The sequence below is a fragment of the Rhineura floridana genome, chromosome 6, assembly GCF_030035675.1.
Source record: "Rhineura floridana isolate rRhiFlo1 chromosome 6, rRhiFlo1.hap2, whole genome shotgun sequence".
Taxonomy (NCBI): Eukaryota; Metazoa; Chordata; class Lepidosauria; order Squamata; family Rhineuridae; genus Rhineura; species Rhineura floridana.
Genome location: NC_084485.1, coordinates 35,566,424 through 35,586,602, shown reverse-complemented (window position 1 = coordinate 35,586,602; position 20,179 = coordinate 35,566,424). Strand labels below are relative to the sequence as shown.

At 44.4% G+C, this 20,179-nt stretch overlaps 2 protein-coding genes across 6 annotated transcripts in view; one reads left to right on the top strand and one right to left on the bottom strand.

Moving 5' to 3' along the window:
* MATN4 (matrilin 4) overlaps positions 1 to 20,179 on the top strand; it is a 62,983-nt gene that overhangs the window by 494 nt on the left and 42,310 nt on the right. For 2 of the 5 annotated variants that reach the window (XM_061631450.1, XM_061631449.1), the window contains exon 2: positions 2,656 to 2,729. The exons of the other annotated variants lie outside the window; for them this stretch is intronic. The gene's annotated coding sequence lies outside the window, so the exon portion shown is untranslated. The remainder of the gene's footprint in view (positions 1 to 2,655; positions 2,730 to 20,179) is intronic. 5 annotated transcript variants of the gene reach the window in all.
* RBPJL (recombination signal binding protein for immunoglobulin kappa J region like) overlaps positions 1 to 20,179 on the bottom strand; it is an 82,452-nt gene that overhangs the window by 58,130 nt on the left and 4,143 nt on the right. The window lies entirely within an intron of this gene.

The window sequence follows — 20,179 nt, the reverse complement described above, 5'->3', positions numbered from 1 at the left end:
AGGCTGGGTTAACTGCTAAGGGAATGGGTAGATTCAGTCCTGGAAAGGTTTCTTTCCATCCCCCGGGAAACTGCCAGTCTGCCACCCACAGTGCCAACCCGAGGGTCTCCTTGCCTGCTCCCTTGAGCGAGTGCAGAAGACTTGAGGATGGAGTGTGTGTGTGCCCAGGTGGCAGTCCGGAAGCGGTCTGGGGTTTCTAAAATAGATTAATCCCACTAAGGGGTGGGTGGATGGTGGAGAGGTTTTTGGAAAGAGCCCAAAAGATCATCTCTCCATCCCAGGCATCCGGATCATACTGTCCTTACTCTTCTTTAGACCATGTTGAGGTATAGATATACATATACATCTAGCCTTTAAAGTTCCAGAGAAAGAGGTTTCCTGAACAGGTACTTCCACTGTTTTCCCTGGATATCCAGCTCTATGTAGCTTGATCCCATTTGGTCCTCAAATTTTCATCAGCAACTCTGGTAAATGGTTCTGTACCCTTCTTTGAAAACGACATTCCGATCTTTATTATCTATCTAGGTCTCTGTTCTTCAACCTTGGGGCCCAGGTGTTGATGGATGACAACTCCCATCATCCCTGACCATTAATCATGCTGTCTGGGGAGGATGGGAGTTGTAGCCTCACAGCTGGGGACCCAAAGTTGAAGAACAGTGAATTTTCTAAGCTACATAGGCTCAGTATCTTTTAGCCTTCCTGGCATGTTACCTGTTGCCGTCAGTTATCCTCTTGTTGCTCTTTTCTGCATTTATTTTTTTGGGGAGACTTCATAAACATTTATCCTATCCTTCAAGTTAGAAGATCAGAAATGTGCACTGCTTGCAATTACTTTCTGCTTTTCTGATCCAGAAACCTGTAGCTCCATTCTGAACACTTGTATAGGGCACTGGTTGGCCAGGAGGTGGATGTTAGCAGTTGGAGTATTATGGGACAGAACAGAGAGGCTCTTGCTTTCCCTCATCCCATTCTCTCATTCCATTTCCCCATCAATCTGCTAATTCCTGTATATCAGCCCAAAGATTTTAGCTTAGAGGCAGGTATGCTGCTCACTACTGTGAATAAGAATGGGAGTGGAGTTGGAATATTGGAGCACAGTGGGGAGGAAAGCCTGGCTGGGAATCCAGAATCTGAGAGTTCAAATCCCTGCTTGTGTCTCCTGGGTGCAAAGGGCCAGCTAAAGATCACCCCACAGTGAGTGGCTCAGGGGTTATGTGCCCTGCCACCTGTGCAGCCGTGGGAAAGCTGCATAGTCCCAAGGAGCCCAGTTGCCCCCCAGCGGGCAGTTGCGGACAAGGAAGGGGCTGACTTGTGCAGCTGTGGCAAGCTGAACAGGCTCTAGCCAACTGGGGAGGACTAGCCTCCGAGGGTGGCAATGGTAAACCTCCTCTGAATACCGCTTACCATGAAAATCCTATTCATAGGATCGCCATAAGTTGGGATCGACTTAAAGGCAGTCCATTTCCATTTTCTGCCTAGTATTGCCTACTTGGACTGGCAGCAACTCTCCAGGGTTTAAGGTGCAAGGCTTTTCCAGACCTAACTGGAGATGCCAGAGGGGACCTTTTGCATGCAAAACATGTGCTTTACCACTTAGCTACAGGTAAACAGCAGAGATCCTCACATTAAATAAAGCTAGAGGATCAGCTTTGGATGTCACTTGAAGATCTGGCAAATCCAAAGCAGAGGGAGCTTAAAAGAGGTGAGTTGAAGTATGTGCTTTGGAAAGAGTCACACTTCTTAGGAAGCAAGCCCTGGTGCTGGGTGTGGAGCAGAAGTGATCCGAGGGAGCAAGGGCACAAGACCCATGTCCTGAGATACTAAGGGGCAGTGCCTTTGTAAATGTAGATACTTCAAGGATGCTTTGCACATGATGATTGTCTTGCGCATGTATGACCCATGAGTAGAAAGTGCATCGCCATCACGTGATGAAGGCACACATCTCTTTTGTCAAACAAATACATGTATGTTTATTGCATGTTAGGGTGTGCATGCAGCTTTCAAAGCTTTTCTGCATCAAAATGATAACTGCATAAGAATGTCATCATGCGCAAAGCTGCCCTCAGAGAGGCTTGCTAAAACAGGATCCTACCACTTTCTCCCCCATGAAGGGCATTTTACCTGTTTTGCCAGTTAGCCAATCCCATCATACCCCATGCTTCCGCCAAGCTGTTCAAGGTGGTATAGGTAGCTTCCCCCACTTTGTACAACAATTGTGTGGGATAGGTTCAGTGGAGAGAGAGTGGTTTGACGATAGCGATTGGCCCAAAGACACCCAACAGTGAGTTTTGTGGCCAGGTGGGGATTTGAGCCTGGGTCTCATTGGTCTTAAGTACAACTCTCTGTCCGCTACACCATGGAGTTCCAAAGGTGCAAAAAGCAATTGCTTCCAGAGAAGAAAGAAGATGTGCATGGGTGCATAAAGAGCCCTTTGACTTTATGAGATATTTCTGGAATGGATATTAATGATGAAGGAAAAGTGGAGAGAAGTCAAGGAAGGCTCTTTTGATGTAGCAGTCTGAAATCTGTTCCATTAATCTCACTCTTCCTTTCATTCAGATTTTTGAGCCACCTTCTTTTGTTCCAGCCCCTTTTTTTGGTATAGTCCTGCACAGCAATCTGGAAAGATCCTATAGATTTTCTCTTTCACCCTAGGCCCTTTTGAAGCAGATAAATGGTGCTGGTGGGGATATCCTGAAATCTGCCTGTTGGAGTTTCCATAATAAATGGTACTTATTTCTTATTATTATCTTGGGCTGTCTTACAACTGGGGTTAGCAATCTGCTGTTGATATGGAAGGGAAATGAATTTGTCTGGAACCTTGAATGCTTTTTGCAGCTGTTGCTCCGTTAGCTTTTCCACACACACCCTCCACCTTACATGAATGTTAAGACTGATACATGCTTCACGGCAGTGCTCTGAGCAGAACAAGATCTGTCCAAGGCTATCAGATCTTCTTCCATGCCTGATTGTTTAGTTTTTACGCCATATATTTGCTGAAATTGTACTTGTTATCCAAGTAATTATCAGTGCACGTGGCAAGCAAGTTCGTACAGGGAGCAACTTGCTTTCGGCATGCTGCCTAGGTATGTGAACTGGCAAAATCAATTAAGCAGCTGTGAGTAGGGGATTGTTTGCTATATCAGGCACTTATGTCACGGCACTGTGACCCAAGCAGAATTAAGCAGGTGTTGGTGGGATCAGCGGCATCACTAGTGGGAGTGCGGACCTCCGGTGCGCGCCCTCCCAGGGGCATGGACGTGGTGGCTGGGCTTGAGTGCGCACACGTGTGCGCGTGCACTCGAGGCCAGCCACCCCGTCCATGCCCCTGGGAGGGCGCGCGCCAGAGGGGCACCCAGCCGGAGAAGGCCTGGGAACGCCGGCGCGCCTCCCTCGCCCCGCTGACGCTGCTCCTGGTCTCGCCCGCCAGCCTGCCTCTGAGGAGGAGTTGGAGCAGCCTTGCCGGGCAACGGCGTGGGGTGGGGCGGCTCTGGGTGTCACCCCCCTTATGGTGACACCCGGGTGAGGGCCGCACTCCCCGCACCCCGGTAGTGATGCCCCTGGGTGAGATGTGATGTGACCTATACTGCTTCTTTCCTCTGTAGCAGATACAGCAGAATCATTAGGCATGGAATCACCCGAGTCCTGTGTAAATGTGTGTTTTAAATTTTAAAACTAAGGCTGCAGTCTTAATGCACATTTAATTTATGAGAAGACATGCATAGGATTGAGCTGTAGGGCACCTACCCAGTTACAGAAGATGTAAGTTCATCATGTGGGATTTAATAAATTAATTATTACAGTAGCTGAAACCCAGAGAAAGGTGATCATGCTTAAATCCCTTTGAAATTAATGGGTCAGGACTTATTTGATTTCAATGGGATTTAAGCAGAACCAACTTCCTTTATATTTGGGCCAATAAAACTGCATAAATTTGCATGTGTATAAACAGTTCTGAAGATAGGGTACTCAGTTGCATTTTGATATGTGTGTGGTGGGGGAAGAGGGTTGCATCTCCTAAGATGATACCTGGCACTTGTGATTTTTGTGTGTACTTATACTAAAAATCCTATTATTACTGTTCCTATGAGTAGACTCGCCTTGATCAAAATTGTTTTAATCAGTTAATTGATCAAATAATGGAGTGATGCTATTTGCTTGGGTCACTTTTGTGACTCATAAACATAAATAATAATAATATTTACACTTATCTGAGAGCAAGCCCATTGAATACAGTGGAATTTTGCCAATGTGCAGTGATGAAATAAGTGTGTGTGCGCACATGCGCACGCACACACTTTTTCCAAACTTGCACAAATAGTTGTGTATCTTCCAAAGGAGAATGGGTGTGCTTGATGTGAGTATCAGAATGGAGAGGGGTGGGGAGGACCAGCCTATAAAAGAATTCTCTGTGATTGGGCAAACTTGTTACTGGAAGAAAACCATCGCATGTATTAATGGCAGAACAGAAAAAGCTCCTATGTAAGAGGTGAAGCATATTCTATAAGAGCCTCGGTTACCAGAAAAAAGTCTAGTGGTATTAATATTGAGAAGGCAGACAGGGAGGCCCTGGCTCCATACTTCTGGAGTCAATGGGACTTTTGTCCCATAAACCCAGTGGTTAAAAGTGGTGCAACAAATTATCCTTCAAAACCTTGCTTGCATCTCATACTGGAATCTCCAGACTGAATAAAATCTTGTAAATCTTGTAAAAGCCAGGCTAATAAGCTGTGTTAAGGCTGCCATTTAGGACCTGCAAGTAAACATTGTGAAGACTTTTCTGAAGCGAATCTTTATGGTTCGCTTGCAGAGCTCAGCTTTGGTATTTGCTTCTCAGAGGGTGGTTCAATACAGTAAATGGATTTACTTCGGAGATGGTATTGGCCCCATGTGAAATATGAATTCCTGCCTGGAACGCAGGCGGGAGAGTTTGGTGTTCCATTTTTAAAAAAGTGAAATGACACTATCTACCTAAGCTAATAGGCTTTTACTGCAGATAACTGGAAGAACTGTTATTCAAAGCTTGCATAAGTCTAACAAAAAAAGGTAGATGTCTTCCTCCTTCCCTTTTGGAAAAAAAGAATTCAGAAGATGCCTTTGGTGGGATTTTTTTTTGTTCTTTTTCACCAGACAAATGTATTTTTAAAAATCCACGTCAGTTTGTCCTTTGGTTGTTTCAATCACAATATATCTCCTGGGGTTTCCTGCAAGGCTTCTCAAAGAAAGCTTAAAACATTTTTCAGTGTCTCCAACAGGGGTTCTTCTGTTAAATTTCCTAGCTATGCGTCTAACCTTGTTTTGAGGAAAAAAATCTACTCTGCTCTCAAGTGTGTGGCTATAACATCTGAAGAAATGAAAAGTCAGCTGGCGTATTTGAGTTATAGTCTGCTGCTGGTGCTGGGAGAGCAGATAAGAGATTCTTGAGTACTCAGATGTAGGGTGACTAACAGTGCAAAGCTATGTATATTGACTTGGAAGTAAATCCCATGACATCCAGTGCACCTTACTCCCAAGTAAGTGTATATAGGATTGCAGCCTTAGGCTGTAATCCTATGCGCATTTACTTGGGAATAAGCCCTAATGAACACAGTGGTACTTCTGAATAAATACATATAGGATTATGCTACTTGACCCACTGAGGTCCATGCACAAGTGGAGCATTCCAGCTTTATGGTTTTCATTCTTTTTCTTTTTTCTTTTAAAGAGCTCCTGAGGTTTCTTGAAAAGAAAACGTGATCTGAGACTAATGGCAGTCTATCAGTTTGGGGTTGCTAGCAGCCAGGGTGTATGAGATTCTGAGCACAACTGAGAAGGGATTCAGCTTAAGTGTATTGAATGTACAGCCAAATCTGGAGTCAAGCTATTTTGATTTGATTTTTTCTTTGTGTCCCTACCCCCTCCCGCTTCTCTATGAAAGTAAATTCAGAGTAGCTACCTTACTTTAAAAATGCAAAACTAATAGAATCACAATGTAAATATTGTTAATGAAATACAGAATAACAGCATCAGCATCAAATAGATTCAGTGAGCCAATGCAGTAACCAAAAAAGTACCCAATTACAAGTAGGAAGAAAAAGAATGTGGCAGATCTCCCCAGGAATTGTGGTTTTGGTGCCATCATGGAAAAGGCCCTGTTTTGTGCTCACTGCCCATATCTCTGATGGGAATAGAGCAGGTCCTCTGAAGCCAGTCTTAAGACTTGGACAGGTTCATAAGGAAGAAGGTGGGTCTTAAATTAACTGGATCCTAGGCCATTAAAGTTGCAATGTTACACTCACTTACCTAGGAGTCAGCCTGTTGGCATATGTATGATTGTGCCATAAAGGCTTTAAAGGTTAACATCAACACTTTGAATGGAGTCCAGAGACACACAGGTAACTAATGAAAATTATATTAGCTCAGGGTGATATGGTCCACCTGCAGAGCCCTAGTTAAAACTTGACAGCTACATTTTAAACCAATGGATGTAATGGCCACCAGCTTGGATGGCTTTAAAAGAAGATTAGACAAATTCATGGAGGACAGGGCTATCAATGGCTACTAGCTGTGATGGCTGTGCTCTGCCACCCTAGTCAGAGGCAGCATGCTTCTGAAAAGCAGTTGCCGGAAGCCTCAGGAGGGGAGAGTGTTCTTGCACTTGGGTCCTGCTTGCGGGCTTCCCCCAGGCACCTGGTTGGCCACTGTGAGAACAGGATGCTGGACTAGATGGGCCACTGGCCTGATCCAGCAGGCTCTTCTTATGTTCTTATGTTCTATGTTCTTATGTTTCCAGACAGTCTTCAAAGGCAGCCCCATGTACATTACATTACAGTAATATAACTTGGCTTTGAAGGCGCCTTTACACTCATGATGGTCCCCCTCCATTCATATGGGAGAGACCAGGGCTATTCCGGCTCCAGCATGAATTATGCTGGCTATAGGTTTGGCTTCCTGTTGTCAACAGGAAGGTATCTTGGGAAAGAGGAACCTGCCCTTTTCCCAGAATGCTGCCGTCCTTTCTAGGTTAGGCTAAAATGCTGCCCCTACAACCCTTTGGTTGTGGTGTCCTTTGGGAGGAAAGCAGGATATTTTTTTTTAAATACATAAATAAATAACCCCAGAAACTGAAATATGGACACTTTCGTTCTCTTCTCTATAGCTCACCCTTTTGTTTATTTCAGTTCATATGCCGCTTAATACCATAGTCTCTAAGTAGTGTACAGTCAGGTTACCAATGAAGATTAAAAACAGTTAAAACTAACCATAAAATTAGAAAACTTAAAATGAAATCAACAGGTCTTCACCGGGCAGTCTAAATTCATCAACTGGTCTGATCCTAGATGGTCTCAGTTCCTCGTTCCAGCTTCCTACTGATATATCATGATGGTTCCTTCTATTGTTGCCCAAGCTTAAAACAAATCTTTAGCATTTTTAGAAGCCAGGATCAGATTTTAGGTGCCATGAAGTAATTATTCTAGATTTCTAGGTGTTGCCATAAATTTTTTCAAGGAGCACAAATGTCCAGGAACCTGGGCTAAGAACGCAGGGTCCTTGCTGGATCAGACAAATGGTTCATCTAGTAGTCAAGCGTTCTCTTTTTAATACTAGCCAGCCAGATGTTCCCTGAAAGTAGAGCTTGGAAGATTACTTTTAAAAAGTAATCAGTTACAGTTACATGGCCCAAAAAAGTAGTGATTACCGTTACAATTACAATTGCTCTGAAAGTAACTGATTACTTTACTTTTCCTCCGAAGTAATCACTATAATTACATTTCAGTTACTTTAAAAAAAACGCCTACAAGGTCTATGCAGTTGGCATGAAGATGACAGCCCATCCCTCTTCTTTGTCCCGTCCCACAATTGGCATTCCATGACGTATTGCTGGGGGTGGGAAACCTTTTTTTCAACCCAAGGGCCACATTCCCTCGTGGGCTGCCTTCTGGGGGCTACATGCTAATGGTGAGCCAAAGGCAAAGGTGCAGCAGATGTGACTCTTACAATTGTACAGTAAGCTACATGGATGCCATGCAAAAGTCAGATGTTTCTACGTGCGTGCGCACCCCCCCCCTCCATCCTTCATCTGGGCAAGCAAGAAGCATGACCACAGTTCACTTAGGCAAAGCACTCAAATAGGGTGTAGAAAAGGGCTGGGAAACATTGGAATTTCCCTTATACTGAGCTAGACCGTTCGTTCATCTAGTTCAGTACTGTCTACACCAGGAGCAGGGACCCTTTGGCCCTCCAGATATTGCTGAACTTCAACGCCCATCAGCCCCAGCAAGCATGGCCAATGGCCAGGGATGATAGGAGTTGTTGTTCAGCAAATATTTGGAGGGCCAAAGGTTCCCCACACCTGGTCTACACTGATGGGCAGTAGCTGTCTACAGGTTTAGACAGAAGTCTTTCCCAGCCCTACCAGGAGATGCCGAGGATTGATCCTCGAACCTCCTGCATGCAAAACAGATGCTCTACCACTGAACGATGACCCTTCTTTGGACTCTGAAAGGCGCAGAGCTTGGAAAAGTTACTTTTTTGAACTACAACTCCCATCAGCCCAATCCAGTGGCCATGCTGGCTGGGGCTGATGGTAGTTGTAGTTTTAAAAAAGTAACTTTTCCAAGCTTTGTGAAAGGGCGTGGCCTGGGGAGAGTCCCAAACACCAGACAGAGAGCACCATTTGGCTCTTGGGCCTAAGGTTCCCTGTGCTTGGCATGCTGCCTCTGAATATAGAGGTTCAGTTTAGCTATCATGGCTAATAGCCTTTGACAGATCATCCTTCATGGTCCACTCAGCCTTCCATCCATCCGTGGTGGGTAAAATGAATACCTGGCATATGCTGGGGGGTAAAGAAAGGCCGGGGACGGAACTGGCAATCCCACCCCATATATATGGTCTGCCTAGTAAATGTCGCAAGACGTCACCCTAAGAGTCGGAAACGACTCGCACTACAAGTGCGGGGACACCTTTACCTTTACCTTGACTGTGGAAGTATTTTGCAGTGAAAGTTATTGAAACAACTCTAGCACGGGGGGGGGCAGAATCTTGATTAAGCAACTGCTGCTATTGCCAAGGTATAGGGTGACTCCCTTGTTTGCCTTCCATGTATCTACTGTATGCATGGGGAAGGGAGGAGAGTGAGACAACACCTGTTGGCCTCACCCACAGTGCCTGCATGCCCTCCAGTCCTGCCCTTTGGCATCTGTGCATGTATTTAGTGGAACATTGTAAAGAACACCTAAAAGGAAAGCCTACACATATGCAGTTGAATGCTCATAACCCGTTCACCCAAGCAAATCCAGAATATGTAGGATTCCTGATGAAATACAGCATGGGTGGGGAACCTAAGGCCAAGGGACCAACTGCAGCCTTCCGGGCCACTCTATTTGGTCCTTGGAGCCGCCTCAGGCTGTGTCCTCTCTATTGGAAATAGGCAACCTTGCAAGCTACCACTAGGGGGCAGGTTTATACATGCTTTAGTGCAGTTAAAGGGAGAAGTGCCATCTCTAGCAAGACTCAGGGAGACTATAGTTTGCTGTGATGTAGCTCCCTATTTGGTGTTTTGTCCTCCCTCCTCCTCCTTGTCCTGCTGCCTTTTGAATTCTTCATTACCACATGGAGTAAGCAAGGCATGGGGCTGCTTGCCAGAAGCTGATAACTATGGACTGAAAGTAACCTACATTTCTTCTTTCTGATTTCCTAAGCTGTGCCTGTAGCACTGTATACATGAAGTTTGATTGCTTTCTTCTGCTAGACTGTGTGAGGGTGGAGGTGCGACTGGTTATTGCTCATTCCATTTTAACCATTTTACTCTGCTAGAGATAGAACCACATAACTGCTTTATCCCATAAACCCTAGCACTCTCTCCTAAGGCTACATCCCTCACTGGCCCTGTTTTGCACTCAAAGCTTTTTGCTTGCTGGCATATGTTGTTGAACTCTGATGATGCCTCGCTTGTCTGGATGAAGGATAGAAAGGAGTGTGTGAATGTGTAGAAACTAGGCTAAGTGTATGAAGGTAAATTTTGCATTAGTTGTTTAATCTACTTTTGCTTCTGGCCCTGCCTACCACTGGCAGGTGGCCTCTGGAATGTTGCTCAGAAGGGAGTGCAGCCCTCTGGTTGAAAAAGGGCCTCATCCCTGAAATAGAGTGCTTATGTTTATGCAGATTTACACGTGTAGGCTCTTTCTGACATTCTGCTGAACTCACGGATCTTGGAACAGGAATGATGATCCCGCATATTATACACATGGAAGGCAAATGAGTGAACTACTTGTGATATTTTTGTTTAACCAGTCAAGACTGATTTATTGATTACATTGAAGTAATCCACCAATATGTATCAACCAACTGTGTATTTTGCCCAGTTGACTCTCTCAACACTGAATTTTGCGGAATGTAGTTTTTCTGAAGTTTTGTTGAAAAAAGAAAAGTAGCAGCAAATTAAGGTTCTGCCCTTGAGTATGAATTATTGGCTTTTGATCAGAAGACTCTGGTTAATAGATTTGTGCATGGTGGTCAGAGAGAGCATTCTTCAGATTGCTGATTCTAAAAAACAAACTATAGCTTAGTGGTGTGCAAACCAGTGCACTGTGGAAAGCTTTGCATTGATTTGATAAAAATAACCATGTGGGCTCTGTAATCATTGCAGGAACATGGTTTCTAAACTTGCTACCTTGAAGGAACCCATTTCACATTGACATGTGTTGAGGAACCCTTACATCAAGCCTCTAGCCACATGGGAGATTTGGGGGTCTGACTCTCTTGAGGACATCCTGAGTCCCTTCTTTATGCTTTATTTTTGAATGAAAGCTGAATGTAAGCTTCTAGGCTTTTACTTGTAGAGACCCAAGGAAACGTTTGCAGGCATTACACAGTAAGAAGTAAACTGGTTCCCCCATTCTAGAGTTCTAGCCAATGAGTGCAAAGGCCCTGGGGTATGTGAACAAAACAGAAAAATGTATCTTAGAAGCTCTGGAAAAGATGAATGTATATTGTTAAATTAGCCTGATGCATTTCAGCTCAAGTGCCTTCTTCAAGGGCTTATTCACATTTCTTTACAAACTGCTCCAAAACAATCAGTTTCAAAGAGCTTGCAGGGCCCTGTAAGGTCTTTGAAATAGATTATTTTGGAGCAGTTTGTAAAGAATGCTAAGCCAAACTATGGCTTAGTTTACAGCAGCAGCCCCAGAGGAGCAAAGCAGCCACCATCTTCTCTCCATGGACCCACAGATTTGCTTGATCATGCTAGTCCATGGTTTGGTTTGGTGATGTCTGTGGACCAGATCACTGCCATCCTACATGTACACATTTGTGAGACACACAGCTGAACATGCCCTACACTCTCCTGCAGCCATGCATTGGAGGAGAAGAATATCAACAACATTTTTCTGCTGTCAGTTATCTTCTCACTGAGGAACCCCGATGAGCTTCTGTGGAAAAGTAGGGTTCCTGCAATTACAGCTTCAAAATTCCTGCAGAGCAATTATATCCTCCCTCAGCCTTCTTCAGGTTTCCTCCAAACAGAAGGAGCTTTGAATCTTGGGTTCAATCTACTCAATGTCTGTCACCCAGATTTCGATCAGGGATTTCATAAAGGTTTCATTCAAAGGCTGGCCCCTGAGACTCACCCTTCACACTTCGATGTTAACTGCTTGTATGGTGGAAGAATTAGCCCTCTGTGGATTTTTTGAAACACAGTCATAGCTTTAAGTATCATGTAAAAATTTTTTTAAGCATTTGGAAGTTGTTTCTCTCCCCCCCCCCCCTTCACATATCTTGGCAAAATGGGTAGATTTGTTTTAAAATAGCCTTGTTAAAACAGGGCTCGGAATAGAAATGGATGTAGCAAGTGTCACATATATATCAATAGCGTTGCCCCCCCCTTCTTTCAACAAATGGTCAAGGCGTAGCAGTTGTTCTAAGGGCAGAACGACACATTGTATTGGCAAATAGCTGTTTCCAAACCTGCATTTGCCAAGTTAATTTTGCCAATATAATGTGAATATCAGGAGGGGCATTCGTAGGGGAGAAATGCCACAGATTCTTCCCTACAAATGTCCCCCTCTCCTGAGGCTGTTTTCCCTCCTAGGCTGTTTGCCTAGGAGACATTTGCAGGAGAGACACAGTATGAAAAGCTTTAAGTGCTCCCTTCTGGTATAGCACAGTGCGGAGGAGAGCCTGGCTGGGAGTCCAGAGTCTGTGAGTTCGTGTCTCCTGGGTGTCAAGGGCCGTGGCTCAGGGATTATGTGCCCTGCCACCTGTGCAGCCATGGGCAAGCTGCATAGTCCCAAGGAGCCCAGTTGCCCCCCAGCTGGCAGTTGCAGACAAGGAAGGGACTGGCTTGTACAGCAGTGGCAAGCTGAGCAGGCCCTAGCCATCTGGGGAGGACTAGCCTCAGAGGGAGGCAATGGTAAAACCCCTCTGAATACTGCTTACCATGAAATCCCTATTCATAGGGTCGCCATAAGTCGGGATCAACTTGAAGGCAGTCCATTTCCCTTTTCTAATAATAGATTCTCCTGGAGTCGGCCCTACCTTTAGGCAAAGTGAGGCAGCCACCTCAGGCGGTAGCTGCGGAGGGATGTGGGGAGTAGCAGTGTAGTGTGGGAGGAGCTGGGTGTGCCATCCCATAGCCCGATGCCCTCTAAGCTAGCTTACTGTCCTCAGTGTGGTGGAGGACACTATGCTGCCGCTGCCAGTCTTGAAATAAGATACAGCTGATGCCAGTCTGATCCACTTCTGTACATGGAAGTGGGAGAGTGGTATCTTGTCCTTCATCTCAAGCAGCAAAATGTCTTGGACTGGATTCCCCCCTGCAAATGCCGCCTCCCTGCTGCTATACTGTCATACCAAGTGAAATGCTGGAACGGGAATCCCATAGTATTCTCCTAACCGGTTTTCCCTCGTCCCTTACACTTCACTATATTGTGCAGCGCTGTTCTGGTTTGCTTATTCGTGGTTTGCCACCACCTTTTCTTATATTCCTTTCCATGCCCGTCATGTGGGAGGCCCTTTGAAAGGCCTTTGCATTAAAACTTGGCTTCTTCCTGCTTCTTGGTTTAAAATGAACTAGACTCCTTCTGTTCTTGGTGCTGGACAATAATGTGCGGTATTGCTTAGTATTGCACATCCTCTTTTAACAGTGCAATCCTTTGCATGTTTATTCTGAAGTTAACTCCTGTTGATTTCTGTGACTTTTACCCCCAGGATATAGGATCTCAACTTAAGTCAAGCCAGCAACCAAGAATCAGGGCTATTTCAATTCCAGTTGAAATGGCCTCTTGAATTTTTCCACCCTGTTTGTGGCCAGTGATTTCTTTTCTTTTTTTGGGGGGGGGGGTTCACTGAATTTCTCTAAGGCAGTGGGTCTCATACTTTCTTCCCCATGGACCCCTTGAAAAATTGCTGATGATCTTAGCAGACCACATAATGATTTTTCTGCCTGTTGTTGCACTTGTAACGTGCTGTGCTAGATGCTGGATGATTTTAATTGCATTTTTACAAACATGCCACGGACCATGTGAATGAAGCTCGTGGCCCACAGTTTGGGAACCCCTGCTCTAGGGGAAGAAAAATTATCTAATAGCGTCTCAGGGTGGGGCTTGCCATTAGCAGTAGGGCGGCTGTGTGTCCTACTTTACAAGGGGCAGTTCTCTATTTTGAAGGGCTGTTCAGTCCAAGTCTGATTAAAAGATAAGGAAGCCTAAGAAGGGAGAGCAGGAGGAGCCTTGAAGTCGCCCATCAGCAGTTGGCAGGACCTGGTCAGCAGACTTGAGCAGGCACACAAGTCATCTGCTATGGTGAGATGTATTGTGTTTCTGTTTAAATTATAGTAATGATTGTGACATTTGCCTCTGCACATATAAATTGCCATACACAAATTTTGTGCAAATTATCCTCTTTGGACTTCTTTTTTGGTGATGCAAATCCTCTTTTATGTTTTTTTGGCAATGCGTAACTGAGCATCTTAATTAGCAGTGGCAGTAGCACAGCTTCTTCCCACCCACCCCTGCCCCGCTGGCCTCAGGTTTCCACTCCTTTTCTTTGTGTTGCTGCAACAAGCGGTAGCAAGTAGCAACAACCGTGTTGGCAGCCTGGCCATCATTTTGCAATCTCTTCCCCCCCCCATGCTCCCACAATGCCCCAGACCTGTTGTTGTTCTGAGGCTGTGTGTGCGTGTTTGGAAAATGTTGTCAATTGCAAAAAACAAAAAGTGGAGAAAATTCTGTGAAGGGGATTCTTTTTTTCTGGAGGTGGGGTGAGAAAAAGAAAAGCTCGAACAGTTTCTTTTTTTTTTAAAGCTTCCTAAGAAATTTTGGCTCTGCTGTAGTTCGAATCGATTTAGCAGATCTCTCATTGCAAACCTGGCAGAGCCTGACTACTTCCCTTTTTCCTCCTTGCCATATATCTAGTGCATCTGCACTGGAGTACAGAAAAATGCCAGTCAGGCTTGCAATGGTCTTCTCATGAGGCTCGCTTACATCTTCAGGAATTCAGTGGAGGAAAGTGGGGGAGAAATCCCAACCAGGGCCTCTCTCTGTTATATAAGGCAGGGTGGAGAATGGCAGCAGTGTAGCTACTGACAGAGCCAGAGCCAGAGCCAGGTTTGATGGGGCCCTTAGCAAAAGGCTTTCTGATGGTCCCTCTCCAGTGCCAGTGGGCTTAATTGGTGACAGCAGCAGTGCTCGAAGGGGCTGCCATTTAAATTTCCCACAGTGTCCCCAGAGCAATGCTACATCAGGGCATTGTGGAAAACTAAAATGACCCCAGATTCAGCCACCCGGCACTCAGATTCAGGCACCAGTTAAAGGATCCCCCAGAAGAGATATCATCAGTGGGCCCTGAAAGGGGACTGAGTCACAGGCAGCTGCCCAGATGTGCTGGGTGCTGGTGCCAGATGTGGCCCCTGGTGAAGGGATGCAATGCTTTGTGCAAGAGCTGCTCTTGAGTACGTCTCCAACGATTGTTCCTGTGGGAATCGATGCTTTGATGTCTAGTTCTGTATAGCCTTTGCAGAGTTAAATCTTATTTGTGCAAACTATTCAAAACCCCAGAAAAGCTTAGAAGAGAATTTAGGCTTTTACTTCTGTCCAAGTTGGGGTGTGTGTTTTCAAAATCGCATGGGTGAAGCAAGAGTCAGGCCGCAGCTTTAACTTGGTCACAGGCGAATATGTGATAAAAAAGTAATTTTATCTTTGACAAAATCTTCAAAAGCTCAAATTCCGTAGAAGAGAAAACCCACCCAGGGTTTCACCACTGAGATCTGTTCCCTGTTTCATAGGCACTGCAAACCTTTACTTAAAAGCTAAAGGACACAGAGTACAGTAAATTCACTCACAAAGCTGGCCTGCGTCTGTGATTTAGCTACTCCTCTCAGTCTGCAAAGGAACTTGGACAAGATGCCTGCATTCCTACCAGCTTACTGCACAGGGTCACTGCACCATGATTTTGATCTCAGTAGCCAGCGGAGATGTGTACACAAACGCAAAATCCATACATCCGTGGGAAGATCAAAGCGACCAGTTCCAGTGACACCCCAGAGCAGAAAAATTAACGAGGACAGTGTCCATCAAAATGTATAAATTGGGGTGGATTTTCAGTAACCATCAAACCATATTGCCCAAAGGGTTTTCACTGTTGAAATGCAGCAGCATCATTCCTTTCAAATCTAATTAAGTTGCTCTGGAGCTGGTTTGGTGTAGTGTTTAGAATGTTGATCTAAGATTCTGGAGTTCACATCCCAGGTTCAGATACCATAAACCGGGATAACAATGGATGGGGAGGAAGAGGACTCTGTGTGCTGCCCTGGGCTCCCAAGGCAGGATTAAAATGTAGTAAATAAGAACACAAGAAGAGATCTGCTGGATCAGACCAAAGATCCATTTAGTCCAGCATCCTGTTCTCATAGTGGCCAAACACCAATAGGAAGACTGCAAGGAGGACCTGAGTGCAAAAGTACTCTCCCCAGTTGTGATTCCCAGCGACTGGTATTCAGAGACATATTGCCTCTGATCTTGTAGGTAGAACATAGCCCCAGTCCTTTGAGCCTCTGCATAGAGGAAGCAGAGGGAAGGCTGTACCTCAGTGGTAGAGCACATGCTTTGCATACAAAAGATCCCAGGTTCAGTCTCCAATATCTTCAGGTACAACTGGGAAAGACCTCCGTCGACAATCCTGGAGAGCCAGTGCTGTGTATGCTCTGGTGTGTATGGGAAGCATGTAGGATGCCCTCCCATTCTGTTGCATAAATGACCCGTAAATACTGTGGTGGTAATCTGAGGTAAAGGAGGCAGGTTTCTTGCTCAGCTATATTGGTGGAAGTCACTCCTGCACCTTTGCTGTGTAAGTCAGTAGATAATATTACAAATTTGTTATAGAGTAGGAGTAGCCAATGTGGTGCCCTTTTTATGTTTATTATTTATTTATTTATTAAATTTATATATTAAAATTCCCCCTAGAAGGGGCCCAGGGTGGCAAACAAAAACACTCTAAAACATCTTAAAGACAAAAGACCTCAAAACATTAAAACAAAACATATTGAAAAAGATTTTTTTTTAGCTTTAAAAACATCTAAAAAAGTAATTCCAACACAGACGCAGACTGAGATAAGGTCTCAGCTTAAAAGATTTGTTGAAAGAGCAAGGTCTTCAGTAGGCACCAAAAAGATAACACAGATTGCACCTGTCTAATATTTAAGGGGAGGGAATTCCAAAGGATAGGTGTCACAACGCTAAAGGTCCACTTCCTATATTGTACAGAATGGACCTCCTGATAAGATGGTATCTGCAAGAGGCCCTCACCTGCAGAATGCAGTGATCGACTGGGTATATAAAGGGTAAGATGATCTTTTAGATATCCTGGTCCCAACAGAACCTTGAACTTGGCCTGGTAGCTAATGGACTCCAACTCCTATCATCCCCAACCAGCATGGCTGATGGTCAGGGATGATGGGAGTTGTAGTCCAGCAACATCTTAAGGGCACCACATTGGCTGCCCTTGGTCTGCCCTCTCTCAACATCCCTGATCACTGGCCATGCTGGATAGGGCAGATGGGAGTTATAATCCCAATACATCTAGAGGGCACCAGGTTGAGGAAGTCTGGTCAAGAGAATTTATAACCCACGTCAGATGCATGTCAGATGGGAATGGGTGAGGAGTGGAGGGAGAGATAAATGTTGTAAAAATGGGTGGTGGTTTGGTTAGAACAAGGCTAGTATAGTTCAGGACATGCTTTGTAATCCTGTTTTTTAAAAACTTGTAACAGAACAAAAAGTGACTGGATTTACTTCTGCAGCACAGCTACAGTGGAAGGCAAGAAGTTAGAGTATCCGAATGCCTTTCAGAAGATTGTGCTAGTACAGTGCAATCCTGTTCGTGTTTACTCTTAAACAAACCTTACTGTGTATATTGGGCTGATACCAAAATAAACGTTTTTAGGATTGCAACCTATATGTATTATGTGGGAATAAGTTTCATTGGCTTAACTTTTAAGTAGGCAATTCATATGATTGTGTTGGCTGGAAGCAGCCCTGTAGCCAGCGTTCCTTGTTTGGTGGAGCAGCCACATTTCTAGGTGGGGCATTCGTTTTTTGGGGGAGAGGTGCATAGTGCCAACTAATCACCCACCCCTCACTGGTGGAGAGGATGTGAGGGCCAGGCCAGGGGAATTGAAAGGCAGTGGCCTTCCCTCTCACTCCTCCTCCATCCAGAGACTGTGTTAACTTACAAAAATGAAGTTTAATTTGTTGTCTTGTCATAAGAACATAAGAAGAGCCTGCTGGATCAGGCCAGTGGCCCATCTAGTCCAGCATCCTGTTCTCACAGTGGCCAACCAGGTGCCCAGGGGAAGCCCGCAAGCAGGACCCGAGTGCAAGAACACTCTCCCCTCCTGAGGCTTCCGGCAACTGGTTTTCAGAAGCATGCTGCCTCTGACTAGGGTGGCAGAGCACAGCCATCATGGCTAGTAGCCATTGATAGCCCTGTCCTCCATGAATTTGTCTAATCTTCTTTTAAAGCTGTCCAAGCTGGTGGCCATTACTGCATCTTGTGGGAGCAAATTCCATAGTTTAACTATGCGCTGAGTAAAGAAGTACTTCCTTTTGTCTGTCCTTTTTTGTTTCACCCTTTTTTGAGAGATAACGTGGAATACCAGACTCAAAAGCTTAACTTTGCCTATAGTTAGAGTCCTCTTTTACCTGTGGTGTGTCCCTGTGCTCTGATTCTTCATGAACTGAACTTCTTTAGTAAAGACAGTGAGCTCCTGAGCTTGGCTTTGATGCTGCATTAGGTATCTTAGTTTTAGATTCTACCTGAAAAATAAACTTGTCCATACTATAGGTTTAGGGTAGGCCAGAGAGAAAATAAATACTACAGGATGTGTTTAACTCCTCCTTCAGTGTCCCTTCTTGTAGTCTGGTTCCTGGCCTTTTTCCTTCATGTTGGGCAATCAAGGGAAAACTTTTTAACTGGCTCCTATATAAAGGACGAACTAAGCAATAGGCAACTACTTGTGGAAAGCAATTGATTGTTTTTTAACTCGTTGGTGGGTTGATTTTTCTGTCCAGAAACCCTGAAAAGGCCTCATGCTGAGCTGCACATATTGGGAAAAACAGAAATTAGGCCTGAGTTACAGCCTAAGTGTCCAACCAGCCAGCTAGCTAACTGTAGTTTACACAGCAATATTTCTGTCCCTATAGGGCTGTTTTCATCCTTTGCCATCAAGTAATCATGAAAAAGAAGAAAAAATATGATTGTGAGTATAGTGAGTTCTTCAAAAAAGTAAAGGGTGACCATTTTTTCAGATCACCCAAAGTTATCTCTTTATTTCACCCATTAGCAATAGGCACCCAATCCTGCACTACTCATTATAATAACTGCAGAATAAACAAACTCATACTTCTTTCGCCTCTTCCCTAAATGTATTCCGTAAAGCCTTAAAGACCTGGCTCTTTCAACAGGCCTTTGGGATTTCCGGGGAGGGTTAACTGTTATGACTGAAATGCCTCTAGTACTAACACTAGTATTGTTTTTGCTGCTGTATTGTTTTTACATTGTATTATTGTATTTATTGTATTGTGTTCTAATTATTTACATGTATGTCGCCTAGAGTGGCCAATGGCCAGATAGGCGACACATAAATTAAATTTATATAATTTATATATTCTTTCTGCAAGCAAACAAAGATGCTTCTTTATTGCTGGCTGGGTAGATAGCACAACTGAAACTGAAAAGCAGAGGAAAGGAAAGTCCAAGGGGTGGAGTCTAACTCTAGTCCATGATACAAAGTTCTAATATTTAACTCTTCAGGGGTCATGTTACTATACATGCTATTTTTTTCAGGATCACTTAAGTAATTACAGGGTGATTGTGATCATGAAAAATCCACCCTCAGTCAAGGAAAGTCTTGAGTGAGCAGACATGTGGGGACATTCCAGATGAGGTTTGTGTTGTGTACTGGCCCTGCCTTATTCGCTGAATTTTTCAGAGGGTTCTATTGTTAAATTGCTCCTGTACTTAAAACAAGCTATCATTCTTTAAATGGAGGTTGCCATTGTCATGCCACAAATTGAAAATATAGTTTCCCCCCAAAATCCTAGGGTGTGTATGAAGCCCTGCTTCGGGGGGGCATGCCCCCATTCCTCCCCTCCCCCCAGCTACAGGCCTGGCTGACAGTCTCTTTGAGTCTTCCTCTGGAGAATCAGCTTCAGTCTCTCCAGGTAAACATGAAATGGAAGCCTAATCTATTGGTTTACAGAAGTCAAAGGTGAATGGATACGGTGCTGTCTTATAAGACTTTGAAATAAATGTTGACATCCGCTACTCCAGCTTACCTACGCACACAATAAATAAATAAATATTATTTACATATCCTATCTTAGCACTTAACATTCTCACAAAACTGCATATAAGCAATCATGCTAAACTGGTACAAAGGGATAATGGAAAAGATTAGGATTTTACAAGTCTGACTGAAAATTTAGGGCGTTTCCTTCTGGTCAGCTGCTGCCAGTTGATGCTAAGGGTCCACATATCTGGTATAACAAATGGAGGGTGCTTTTCTAAACAACTTTCTTGATACACATTACTCTAAAGTGTCTGTCCACATATCACACTTACGGGACTAAGTTTGTAATCCTAACCTTACTTAGAAGTAAGGCCCATTTAATTCAATGGAGCTTCCTCCCAAATAATTGGGATTAGG